This window comes from Labrus mixtus, unplaced genomic scaffold, assembly GCF_963584025.1.
Source record: "Labrus mixtus unplaced genomic scaffold, fLabMix1.1 SCAFFOLD_54, whole genome shotgun sequence".
Classification (NCBI taxonomy): Eukaryota; Metazoa; Chordata; class Actinopteri; order Labriformes; family Labridae; genus Labrus; species Labrus mixtus.
Window position 1 is genome coordinate 191,009 of NW_026870296.1, and position 11,938 is coordinate 202,946.

Below are 11,938 nucleotides of genomic sequence, written 5' to 3' on the forward strand. Positions count from 1 at the left end.
TTATCTTGTAGTTCTCCTGTGATCTTGTAGTTCTCCTGTTATCTTGTAGTTCTCCTGTGATCTTGTAGTTCTCATGTGATCTTGTAGTTCTCTTGTGATCTAGTAGTTCTCCTGTGATCTTGTAGTTCTCATGTGATCTTGTAGTTCTCCTTATTGTAGTTCTCTTGTGATCTTGTAGTTCTCTGTGATCTTGTAGTTCTCCTTATTGTAGTTTTCTTATGATCTTGTAGTTCTCCTTATTGTAGTTTTCTTATGATCTTGTAGTTCTCCTTATTGTAGTTCTCTTGTGATCTTGTAGTTCTCCTGTGATCTTGTAGTTCTCCTGTTATCTTGTAGTTCTCCTGTGATCTTGTAGTTCTCCTGTTATCTTGTAGTTCTCCTGTGATCTTGTAGTTCTCATGTGATCTTGTAGTTCTCTTGTGATCTTGTAGTTCTCCTGTGATCTTGTAGTTCTCATGTGATCTTGTAGTTCTCCTTATTGTAGTTCTCTTGTGATCTTGTAGTTCTCTTGTGATCTTGTAGTTCTCTGTGATCTTGTAGTTCTCCTTATTGTAGTTCTCTTGTGATCTTGTAGTTCTCCTTATTGTATTTCTCTTGTGATCTTGTAGTTCTCCTGTTATCTTGTAGTTCTCCTTTGATCTTGTAGTTCTCTTGTGATCTTGTAGTTCTCCTGTGATCTTGTAGTTCTCTGTGATCTTGTAGTTCTCATGTGATCTTGTAGTTCTCTTGTGATCTTGTAGTTCTCATGTGATCTTGTAGTTCTCATGTGATCTTGTAGTTCTCTTGTGATCTTCTTGTGATCTTGTAGTTCTCTTGTGATCTTGTAGTTCTCATGTGATCTTGTAGTTCTCTTGTGATCTTGTAGTTCTCATGTGATCTTGTAGTTCTCCTGTGATCTTGTAGTTCTCTTGTGATCTTGTAGTTCTCCTGTTATCTTGTAGTTCTCCTGTGATCTTGTAGTTCTCATGTGATCTTGTAGTTCTCTTGTGATCTTGTAGTTCTCCTGTGATCTTGTAGTTCTCTTGTGATCTTGTAGTTCTCTGTGATCTTGTAGTTCTCCTTATTGTAGTTCTCTTGTGATCTTGTAGTTCTCTGTGATCTTGTAGTTCTCCTTATTGTAGTTCTCCTGTGATCTTGTAGTTCTCATGTGATCTTGTAGTTCTGTTGTGATCTTGTAGTTCTCCTGTGATCTTGTAGTTCTCCTGTTATCTTGTAGTTCTCCTGTGATCTTGTAGTTCTTCTTATTGTAGTTCTCTTGTGATCTTGTAGTTCTCTTGTGATCTTCTTGTGATCTTGTAGTTCTCTTGTGATCTTGTAGTTCTCTAGTGATCTTCTTGTGATCTTGTAGTTCTCTTGTGATCTTGTAGTTCTCATGTGATCTTGTAGTTCTCTTGTGATCTTGTAGTTCTCATGTGATCTTGTAGTTCTCCTGTGATCTTGTAGTTCTCTTGTGATCTTGTAGTTCTCTTGTGATCTTGTAGTTCTCCTGTGATCTTGTAGTTCTCCTGTGATCTTGTAGTTCTCTGTGATCTTGTAGTTCTCCTTATTGTAGTTTTCTTATGATCTTGTAGTTCTCCTTATTGTAGTTTTCTTATGATCTTGTAGTTCTCCTTATTGTAGTTCTCTTGTGATCTTGTAGTTCTCCTGTGATCTTGTAGTTCTCTTGTGATCTTGTAGTTCTCTGTGATCTTATAGTTCTCCTTATTGTAGTTCTCTTGTGATCTTGTAGTTCTCCTGTTATCTTGTAGTTCTCCTTTGATCTTGTAGTTCTCTTGTGATCTTGTAGTTCTCCTGTCATCTTGTAGTTCTCATGTGATCTTGTAGTTCTCATGTGATCTTGTAGTTCTCTTGTGATCTTCTTGTGATCTTGTAGTTCTCTTGTGATCTTGTAGTTCTCATGTGATCTTGTAGTTCTCTTGTGATCTTGTAGTTCTCATGTGATCTTGTAGTTCTCCTGTGATCTTGTAGTTCTCTTGTGATCTTGTAGTTCTCCTTATTGTAGTTCTCTTCTGATCTTGTAGTTCTCTTGTGATCTTGTAGTTCTCTGTGATCATGTAGTTCTCCTTATTGTAGTTCTCTTGTGATCTTGTAGTTCTCCTGTGATCTTGTAGTTCTCATGTGATCTTGTAGTTCTCTTGTGATCTTGTAGTTCTCCTGTGATCTTGTAGTTCTCATGTGATCTTGTAGTTCTCCTTATTGTAGTTCTCTTGTGATCTTGTAGTTCTCTGTGATCTTGTAGTTCTCCTTATTGTAGTTCTCTTGTGATCTTGTAGTTCTCCTTATTGTAGTTCTCTTGTGATCTTGTAGTTCTCCTGTGATCTTGTAGTTCTCCTGTTATCTTGTAGTTCTCCTGTGATCTTGTAGTTCTCCTGTTATCTTGTAGTTCTCCTGTGATCTTGTAGTTCTCATGTGATCTTGTAGTTCTCTTGTGATCTAGTAGTTCTCCTGTGATCTTGTAGTTCTCATGTGATCTTGTAGTTCTCCTTATTGTAGTTCTCTTGTGATCTTGTAGTTCTCTGTGATCTTGTAGTTCTCCTTATTGTAGTTTTCTTATGATCTTGTAGTTCTCCTTATTGTAGTTTTCTTATGATCTTGTAGTTCTCCTTATTGTAGTTCTCTTGTGATCTTGTAGTTCTCCTGTGATCTTGTAGTTCTCCTGTTATCTTGTAGTTCTCCTGTGATCTTGTAGTTCTCCTGTTATCTTGTAGTTCTCCTGTGATCTTGTAGTTCTCATGTGATCTTGTAGTTCTCTTGTGATCTTGTAGTTCTCCTGTGATCTTGTAGTTCTCATGTGATCTTGTAGTTCTCCTTATTGTAGTTCTCTTGTGATCTTGTAGTTCTCTTGTGATCTTGTAGTTCTCTGTGATCTTGTAGTTCTCCTTATTGTAGTTCTCTTGTGATCTTGTAGTTCTCCTTATTGTATTTCTCTTGTGATCTTGTAGTTCTCCTGTTATCTTGTAGTTCTCCTTTGATCTTGTAGTTCTCTTGTGATCTTGTAGTTCTCCTGTGATCTTGTAGTTCTCTGTGATCTTGTAGTTCTCATGTGATCTTGTAGTTCTCTTGTGATCTTGTAGTTCTCATGTGATCTTGTAGTTCTCATGTGATCTTGTAGTTCTCTTGTGATCTTCTTGTGATCTTGTAGTTCTCTTGTGATCTTGTAGTTCTCATGTGATCTTGTAGTTCTCTTGTGATCTTGTAGTTCTCATGTGATCTTGTAGTTCTCCTGTGATCTTGTAGTTCTCTTGTGATCTTGTAGTTCTCCTGTTATCTTGTAGTTCTCCTGTGATCTTGTAGTTCTCATGTGATCTTGTAGTTCTCTTGTGATCTTGTAGTTCTCCTGTGATCTTGTAGTTCTCTTGTGATCTTGTAGTTCTCTGTGATCTTGTAGTTCTCCTTATTGTAGTTCTCTTGTGATCTTGTAGTTCTCTGTGATCTTGTAGTTCTCCTTATTGTAGTTCTCCTGTGATCTTGTAGTTCTCATGTGATCTTGTAGTTCTGTTGTGATCTTGTAGTTCTCCTGTGATCTTGTAGTTCTCCTGTTATCTTGTAGTTCTCCTGTGATCTTGTAGTTCTTCTTATTGTAGTTCTCTTGTGATCTTGTAGTTCTCTTGTGATCTTCTTGTGATCTTGTAGTTCTCTTGTGATCTTGTAGTTCTCTAGTGATCTTCTTGTGATCTTGTAGTTCTCTTGTGATCTTGTAGTTCTCATGTGATCTTGTAGTTCTCTTGTGATCTTGTAGTTCTCATGTGATCTTGTAGTTCTCCTGTGATCTTGTAGTTCTCTTGTGATCTTGTAGTTCTCTGTGATCTTATAGTTCTCCTTATTGTAGTTCTCTTGTGATCTTGTAGTTCTCCTTATTGTAGTTCTCTTGTGATCTTGTAGTTCTCCTGTTATCTTGTAGTTCTCCTTTGATCTTGTAGTTCTCTTGTGATCTTGTAGTTCTCCTGTGATCTTGTAGTTCTCATGTGATCTTGTAGTTCTCATGTGATCTTGTAGTTCTCTTGTGATCTTCTTGTGATCTTGTAGTTCTCTTGTGATCTTGTAGTTCTCATGTGATCTTGTAGTTCTCTTGTGATCTTGTAGTTCTCATGTGATCTTGTAGTTCTCCTGTGATCTTGTAGTTCTCTTGTGATCTTGTAGTTCTCCTTATTGTAGTTCTCTTCTGATCTTGTAGTTCTCTTGTGATCTTGTAGTTCTCTGTGATCATGTAGTTCTCCTTATTGTAGTTCTCTTGTGATCTTGTAGTTCTCCTGTGATCTTGTAGTTCTCATGTGATCTTGTAGTTCTCTTGTGATCTTGTAGTTCTCCTGTGATCTTGTAGTTCTCATGTGATCTTGTAGTTCTCCTTATTGTAGTTCTCTTGTGATCTTGTAGTTCTCTTGTGATCTTGTAGTTCTCTGTGATCTTGTAGTTCTCCTTAATGTAGTTCTCTTGTGATCTTGTAGTTCTCCTTATTGTAGTTCTCTTGTGATCTTTTAGTTCTCATGTGATCTTGTAGTTCTCCTGTTATCTTGTAGTTCTCCTGTGATCTTGTAGTTCTCCTGTTATCTTGTAGTTCTCCTGTGATCTTGTAGTTCTCATGTGATCTTGTAGTTCTCTTGTGATCTTGTAGTTCTCCTGTGATCTTGTAGTTCTCATGTGATCTTGTAGTTCTCCTTATTGTAGTTCTCTTGTGATCTTGTAGTTCTCTTGTGATCTTGTAGTTCTCTGTGATCTTGTAGTTCTCCTTATTGTAGTTCTCTTGTGATCTTGTAGTTCTCCTTATTGTAGTTCTCTTGTGATCTTGTAGTTCTCCTGTTATCTTGTAGTTCTCCTTTGATCTTGTAGTTCTCTTGTGATCTTGTAGTTCTCCTGTGATCTTGTAGTTCTCATGTGATCTTGTAGTTCTCATGTGATCTTGTAGTTCTCATGTGATCTTGTAGTTCTCTTGTGATCTTCTTGTGATCTTGTAGTTCTCTTGTGATCTTGTAGTTCTCATGTGATCTTGTAGCTCTCTTGTGATCTTCTTGTGATCTTGTAGTTCTCTTGTGATCTTGTAGTTCTCTTGTGATCTTGTAGTTCTCTGTGATCTTGTAGTTCTCCTTATTGTAGTTCTCTTGTGATCTTGTAGTTCTCCTTATTGTAGTTCTCTTGTGATCTTGTAGTTCTCTGTGATCTTGTAGTTCTCCTTATTGTAGTTCTCTTGTGATCTTGTAGTTCTCCTTATTGTAGTTCTCTTGTGATCTTGTAGTTCTCCTGTTATCTTGTAGTTCTCCTTTGATCTTGTAGTTCTCTTGTGATCTTGTAGTTCTCCTGTGATCTTGTAGTTCTCCTGTGATCTTGTAGTTCTCATGTGATCTTGTAGTTCTCATGTGATCTTGTAGTTCTCTTGTGATCTTGTAGTTCTCTGTGATCATGTAGTTCTCCTTATTGTAGTTCTCTTGTGATCTTGTAGTTCTCCTGTGATCTTGTAGTTCTCATGTGATCTTGTAGTTCTCTTGTGATCTTGTAGTTCTCCTGTGATCTTGTAGTTCTCATGTGATCTTGTAGTTCTCCTTATTGTAGTTCTCTTGTGATCTTGTAGTTCTCTTGTGATCTTGTAGTTCTCTGTGATCTTGTAGTTCTCCTTATTGTAGTTCTCTTGTGATCTTGTAGTTCTCCTTATTGTAGTTCTCTTGTGATCTTTTAGTTCTCCTGTGATCTTGTAGTTCTCCTGTTATCTTGTAGTTCTCCTGTGATCTTGTAGTTCTCCTGTTATCTTGTAGTTCTCCTGTGATCTTGTAGTTCTCATGTGATCTTGTAGTTCTCCTTATTGTAGTTCTCTTGTGATCTTGTAGTTCTCTTGTGATCTTGTAGTTCTCTGTGATCTTGTAGTTCTCCTTATTGTAGTTCTCTTGTGATCTTGTAGTTCTCCTTATTGTAGTTCTCTTGTGATCTTGTAGTTCTCCTGTTATCTTGTAGTTCTCATGTGATCTTGTAGTTCTCTTGTGATCTTGTAGTTCTCCTGTGATCTTGTAGTTCTCTGTGATCTTGTAGTTCTCATGTGATCTTGTAGTTCTCATGTGATCTTGTAGTTCTCATGTGATCTTGTACTTCTCTTGTGATCTTCTTGTGATCTTGTAGTTCTCTTGTGATCTTGTAGTTCTCATGTGATCTTGTAGTTCTCTTGTGATCTTCTTGTGGTCTTGTAGTTCTCTTGTGATCTTGTAGTTCTCTGTGATCTTGTAGTTCTCCTTATTGTAGTTCTCTTGTGATCTTGTAGTTCTCCTTATTGTAGTTCTCTTGTGATCTTGTAGTTCTCCTGTTATCTTGTAGTTCTCCTTTGATCTTGTAGTTCTCTTGTGATCTTGTAGTTCTCCTGTGATCTTGTAGTTCTCCTGTGATCTTGTAGTTCTCTGTGATCTTGTAGTTCTCATGTGATCTTGTAGTTCTCATGTGATCTTGTAGTTCTCTTGTGATCTTGTAGTTCTCCTGTGATCTTGTAGTTCTCCTGTGATCTTGTAGTTCTCTGTGATCTTGTAGTTCTCCTTATTGTAGTTCTCTTGTGATCTTGTAGTTCTCCTTATTGTAGTTCTCTTGTGATCTTGTAGTTCTCCTGTGATCTTGTAGTTCTCTTGTGATCTTGTAGTTCTGTGATCTTGTAGTTCTCTGTGATCTTGTAGTTCTCATGTGATCTTGTAGTTCTCATGTGATCTTGTAGTTCTCTTGTGATCTTCTTGTGATCTTGTAGTTCTCTTGTGATCTTGTAGTTCTCATGTGATCTTGTAGTTCTCTTGTGATCTTCTTGTGATCTTGTAGTTCTCATGTGATCTTGTAGTTCTCTTGTGATCTTGTAGTTCTCATGTGATCTTGTAGTTCTCCTGTGATCTTGTAGTTCTCTTGTGATCTTGTAGTTCTCTGTGATCTTATAGTTCTCCTTATTGTAGTTCTCTTGTGATCTTGTAGTTCTCCTTATTGTAGTTCTCTTGTGATCTTGTAGTTGTCCTGTTATCTTGTAGTTCTCCTTTGATCTTGTAGTTCTCTTGTGATCTTGTAGTTCTCCTGTGATCTTGTAGTTCTCATGTGATCTTGTAGTTCTCATGTGATCTTGTAGTTCTCTTGTGATCTTCTTGTGATCTTGTAGTTCTCTTGTGATCTTGTAGTTCTCATGTGATCTTGTAGTTCTCTTGTGATCTTGTAGTTCTCATGTGATCTTGTAGTTCTCCTGTGATCTTGTAGTTCTCTTGTGATCTTGTAGTTCTCCTTATTGTAGTTCTCTTCTGATCTTGTAGTTCTCTTGTGATCTTGTAGTTCTCTGTGATCATGTAGTTCTCCTTATTGTAGTTCTCTTGTGATCTTGTAGTTCTCCTGTGATCTTGTAGTTCTCATGTGATCTTGTAGTTCTCTTGTGATCTTGTAGTTCTCCTGTGATCTTGTAGTTCTCATGTGATCTTGTAGTTCTCCTTATTGTAGTTCTCTTGTGATCTTGTAGTTCTCTGTGATCTTGTAGTTCTCCTTATTGTAGTTCTCTTGTGATCTTGTAGTTCTCCTTATTGTAGTTCTCTTGTGATCTTGTAGTTCTCCTGTGATCTTGTAGTTCTCCTGTTATCTTGTAGTTCTCCTGTGATCTTGTAGTTCTCCTGTTATCTTGTAGTTCTCCTGTGATCTTGTAGTTCTCATGTGATCTTGTAGTTGTCTTGTGATCTAGTAGTTCTCCTGTGATCTTGTAGTTCTCATGTGATCTTGTAGTTCTCCTTATTGTAGTTCTCTTGTGATCTTGTAGTTCTCTTGTGATCTTGTAGTTCTCTGTGATCTTGTAGTTCTCCTTATTGTAGTTCTCTTGTGATCTTGTAGTTCTCCTTATTGTAGTTCTCTTGTGATCTTGTAGTTCTCCCGTTATCTTGTAGTTCTCCTTTGATCTTGTAGTTCTCTTGTGATCTTGTAGTTCTCCTGTGATCTTGTAGTTCTCATGTGATCTTGTAGTTCTCATGTGATCTTGTAGTTCTCTTGTGATCTTGTAGTTCTCCTGTGATCTTGTAGTTCTCCTGTGATCTTGTAGTTCTCTGTGATCTTGTAGTTCTCCTTATTCTAGTTTTCTTATGATCTTGTAGTTCTCCTTATTGTAGTTTTCTTATGATCTTGTAGTTCTCCTTATTGTAGTTATCTTGTGATCTTGTAGTTCTCCTGTGATCTTGTAGTTCTCTTGTGATCTTGTAGTTCTCCTGTGATCTTGTAGTTCTCTGTGATCTTGTAGTTCTCATGTGATCTTGTAGTTCTCATGTGATCTTGTAGTTCTCATGTGATCTTGTAGTTCTCTTGTGATCTTCTTGTGATCTTGTAGTTCTCTTGTGATCTTGTAGTTCTCATGTGATCTTGTAGTTCTCTTGTGATCTTCTTGTGATCTTGTAGTTCTCTTGTGATCTTGTAGTTCTCATGTGATCTTGTAGTTCTCTTGTGATCTTGTAGTTCTCATGTGATCTTGTAGTTCTCCTGTGATCTTGTAGTTCTCTTGTGATCTTGTAGTTCTCCTTATTGTAGTTCTCTTCTGATCTTGTAGTTCTCTTGTGATCTTGTAGTTCTCTGTGATCATGGAGTTCTCCTTATTGTAGTTCTCTTGTGATCTTGTAGTTCTCCTGTTATCTTGTAGTTCTCCTGTGATCTTGTAGTTCTCATGTGATCTTGTAGTTCTCTTGTGATCTTGTAGTTCTCCTGTGATCTTGTAGTTCTCTTGTGATCTTGTAGTTCTCCTGTGATCTTGTAGTTCTCATGTGATCTTGTAGTTCTCCTTATTGTAGTTCTCTTGTGATATTGTAGTTCTCTTGTGATCTTGTAGTTCTCTTGTGATCTTGTAGTTCTCCTGTTATCTTGTAGTTCTCCTGTGATCTTGTAGTTCTCATGTGATCTTGTAGTTCTCTTGTGATCTTCTTGTGATCTTGTAGTTCTCTTGTGATCTTGTAGTTCTCATGTGATCTTGTAGTTCTCTTGTGATCTTCTTGTGATCTTGTAGTTCTCTTGTGATCTTGTAGTTCTCTTATGATCTTGTAGTTCTCCTGTGATCTTGTAGTTCTCCTGTTATCTTGTAGTTCTCTTGTGATCTTGTAGTTCTCCTGTTATCTTGTAGTTCTCTTGTGATCTTCTTGTGATCTTGTAGTTCTCTTGTGATCTTGTAGTTCTCATGTGATCTTGTAGTTCTCTTGTGATCTTGTAGTTCTCATGTGATCTTGTAGTTCTCCTGTGATCTTGTAGTTCTCTTGTTATATTGTAGTTCTCCTTATTGTAGTTCTCTTGTGATCTTGTAGTTCTCTTGTGATCTTGTAGTTCTCTGTGATCTTGTAGTTCTCCTTATTGTAGTTCTCTTGTGATCTTGTAGTTTTCCTGTTATCTTGTAGTTCTCCTGTGATCTTGTAGTTCTCATGTGATCTTGTAGTTCTCTTGTGATCTTGTAGTTCTCTGTGATCTTGTAGTTCTCCTGTTATCTTGTAGTTCTCCTGTGATCTTGTAGTTCTCATGTGATCTTGTAGTTCTCTTGTGATCTTGTAGTTCTCCTGTGATCTTGTAGTTCTCATGTGATCTTGTAGTTCTCCTTATTGTAGTTCTCTTGTGATCTTTTAGTTCTCTTGTGATCTTGTAGTTCTCTGTGATCTTGTAGTTCTCCTTATTGTAGTTCTCTTGTGATCTTGTAGTTCTCCTGTTATCTTGTAGTTCTCCTGTGATCTTGTAGTTCTCATGTGATCTTGTAGTTCTCCTTATTGTAGTTCTCTTGTGATCTTGTAGTTCTCCTGTGATCTTGTAGTTCTCCTGTGATCTTATAGTTCTCCTGTTATCTTGTAGTTCTCCTGTGATCTTGTAGTTCTCCTGTTATCTTGTAGTTCTCCTGTGATCTTGTAGTTCTCATGTGATCTTGTAGTTCTCTTGTGATCTTGTAGTTTTCCTGTGATCTTGTAGTTCTCATGTGATCTTGTAGTTCTCCTTATTGTAGTTCTCTTGTGATCTTGTAGCTCTCTTGTGATCTTGTAGTTCTCCTGTGATCTTGTAGTTCTCCTGTGATCTTGTAGTTCTCATTTGATCTTGTAGTTCTCTTGTGATCTTGTAGTTCTCCTGTGATCTTGTAGTTCTCATGTGATCTTGTAGTTCTCTTGTGATCTTGTAGTTCTCTGTGATCTTGTAGTTCTCCTTATTGTAGTTCTCTTGTGATCTTGTAGTTCTCCTTATTGTAGTTCTCTTGTGATCTTGTAGTTCTCCTGTTATCTTGTAGTTCTCCTTTGATCTTGTAGTTCTCCTGTGATCTTGTAGTTCTCTGTGATCTTGTAGTTCTCCTTATTGTAGTTCTCTTGTGATCTTGTAGTTCTCCTTATTGTAGTTCTCATGTGATCTTGTAGTTCTCCTGTGATCTTGTAGTTCTCTTGTGATCTTGTAGTTCTCTGTGATCTTATAGTTCTCCTTATTGTAGTTCTCTTGTGATCTTGTAGTTCTCCTTATTGTAGTTCTCTTGTGATCTTGTAGTTCTCCTGTTATCTTGTAGTTCTCCTTTGATCTTGTAGTTCTCTTGTCATCTTGTAGTTCTCCTGTGATCTTGTAGTTCTCATGTGATCTTGTAGTTCTCATGTGATCTTGTAGTTCTCTTGTGATCTTCTTGTGATCTTGTAGTTCTCTTGTGATCTTGTAGTTCTCATGTGATCTTGTAGTTCTCTTGTGATCTTGTAGTTCTCTGTGATCTTGTAGTTCTCCTTATTGTAGTTCTCTTGTGATCTTGTAGTTCTCCTTATTGTAGTTCTCTTGTGATCTTGTAGTTCTCCTGTTATCTTGTAGTTCTCCTTTGATCTTGTAGTTCTCTTGTGATCTTGTAGTTCTCCTGTGATCTTGTAGTTCTCATGTGATCTTGTAGTTCTCTTGTGATCTTGTAGTTCTCTGTGATCATGTAGTTCTCCTTATTGTAGTTCTCTTGTGATCTTGTAGTTCTCCTGTGATCTTGTAGTTCTCATGTGATCTTGTAGTTCTCTTGTGATCTTGTAGTTCTCCTGTGATCTTGTAGTTCTCATGTGATCATGTAGTTCTCATGTGATCTTGTAGTTCTCCTTATTGTAGTTCTCTTGTGATCTTGTAGTTCTCTTGTGATCTTGTAGTTCTCTGTGATCTTGTAGTTCTCCTTATTGTAGTTCTCTTGTGATCTTGTAGTTCTCCTTATTGTAGTTCTCTTGTGATCTTGTAGTTCTCCTGTGATCTTGTAGTTCTCCTGTTATCTTGTAGTTCTCCTGTGATCTTGTAGTTCTCCTGTTATCTTGTAGTTCTCCTGTGATCTTGTAGTTCTCATGTGATCTTGTAGTTCTCTTGTGATCTAGTAGTTCTCCTGTGATCTTGTAGTTCTCATGTGATCTTGTAGTTCTCCTTATTGTAGTTCTCTTGTGATCTTGTAGTTCTCTTGTGATCTTGTAGTTCTCTGTGATCTTGTAGTTCTCCTTATTGTAGTTCTCTTGTGATCTTGTAGTTCTCCTTATTGTAGTTCTCTTGTGATCTTGTAGTTCTCCTGTTATCTTGTAGTTCTCCTTTGATCTTGTAGTTCTCTTGTGATCTTGTAGTTCTCCTGTGATCTTGTAGTTCTCCTGTGATCTTGTAGTTCTCTGTGATCTTGTAGTTCTCCTGTGATCTTGTAGTTCTCCTGTGATCTTGTAGTTCTCTGTGATCTTGTAGTTCTCCTTATTGTAGTTTTCTTATGATCTTGTAGTTCTCCTCATTGTAGTTGTCTTATGATCTTGTAGTTCTCCTTATTGTAGTTCTCTTGTGATCTTGTAGTTCTCCTGTGATCTTGTAGTTCTCTTGTGATCTTGTAGTTCTCCTGTGATCTTGTAGTTCTCTGTGATCTTGTAGTTCTCATGTGATCTTGTAGTTCTCATGTGATCTTGTAGTTCTCTGTGATCTTGTAGTTCTCATGTGATCTTGTAGTTCTCATGTGATCTTGTAGTTCTCATGTGATCTTGTAGTT